This window comes from Phalaenopsis equestris, unplaced genomic scaffold (genome assembly GCF_001263595.1).
Source record: "Phalaenopsis equestris unplaced genomic scaffold, ASM126359v1 Scaffold000375, whole genome shotgun sequence".
NCBI lineage: Eukaryota > Viridiplantae > Streptophyta > Magnoliopsida > Asparagales > Orchidaceae > Phalaenopsis > Phalaenopsis equestris.
In genome coordinates this window covers 105,704-107,116 of record NW_018164817.1, presented here as the reverse complement: position 1 = coordinate 107,116, position 1,413 = coordinate 105,704, and the positions used below count along the sequence as shown (strand labels likewise).

General features: G+C 45.1%; 1 protein-coding gene across 1 annotated transcript in view; it reads right to left on the bottom strand.

The window, feature by feature from the left end:
- Positions 1-1,413, bottom strand: part of LOC110026525 (ubiquitin carboxyl-terminal hydrolase 8) — a 62,671-nt gene that overhangs the window by 2,620 nt on the left and 58,638 nt on the right. The gene's annotated exons all lie outside the window — the stretch shown is intronic.

Sequence of the window (1,413 nt, the reverse complement as noted above, 5' to 3'; positions counted from 1 at the left end):
TATATATATAAAAGAATGGCGAGGTCAAGCTGGTACGCTAGGGTTTCGCCCAATGGTGATTCCCTGGCTTGACATCGTGCTCGAAGACAAAGCCTCCTGCGACCGTCGACTCCTCCAACGCTGTCGTCACGTCTCGCTCTGCTTCTGGGGCCGTCGAGCTGCGAGCCGCGTCGAGCTGCGACTGACTGTCTCATCTTCGTCGTCTCGTCACTTATGCCTGGTCATCGAGCTGCGCTCGGGCTGCTAGCCGCGTCAGGTCGTCTCGTCGTGGTTTCCTCTCGCTTTCATTCGCTGCAACTGTTCCGCGACCTGCCTCATCGAGCTGCGACTGTTCTGCGGATTTGACAACTACAATTTTTCGCCCCCGACCTTTCGGCTCGCTATTTTTGCCGCTGCCCGACTTTGGCAGGGCTTCTCTTGCTGTGATGGAGCATCCTTCGTCTACGTATGAACCTGGCAAAGTCTTCTTTGCCCACGTGGTGGGTAATTCTCAGAGGGCGACGACGGTTGTCTTCTCCTCAAGTTATAAGGAGCAACGGGAAGGTGATTGCCCCTCTATCAAGATTGCAAGCAGGAAAAGTGGGAAAGCATCACTTTTTTTTCTGAGCTAGAAATTTCATCCCTTAGTGATAAATTCAAGTTTGCTTTTATGGAAAAATTTCAGTGGGGACACCCACCTATGGAAGTTATCAGGAAAAGTTTTAGAGTTATCAGGAAAAGTTTTGATGATCTCAAATTAGCAGAAAAGTGGAAAGTACGGCTCATAGATGGGAGACACGTATTAATTCAACTAAACGTGCCTGAAGACTACACTGAGATTTTTTACAAAAAATATCTCAACATTATTGGTAAACCAATGAAGCTACTCAAGTGGTCTCCTGATTTTGACCCCAAGCGCGAATCTCCTACTGTACCGGTATAGTTTAGTCTACCTAATCTCAAGCTGCACGTTTTTCATCATCAGATTTTTTACTCTATTGTTGTCATACTTGGGGACCTTTTGAAGCTAGATCTATCCACTTTTAACCTAACCAGATCTTCTGTGGCCAGAATACTTGTTGAAAGAGATATTACTTTACTTGATGTTACTGAAGTCTGGTTGGGCACAACTCATAATGGATATTGGCAACAAATTGTTATGGAGCACCTACCACCTTATTGTTCTCATTGTATGATGTTTGGGCACAATCTTGATAAATGCTATAAGCTTCATCCTAATTTGAAATCTAAAGATCAAGTGAATAAGAATGAATCCGACCCCACTGCTTTGGATATATTTGTTTCATCTGAAGAGAAAACTACCACAGAACAGGTTATGGTGTCTGAGTTAATCGCCCCTGTGGATCCTCCCCTGGAAAATACTTCTTCTGCAATCGATGAGAAGTTGGATGACCCTGCGGAGAAACCTACACT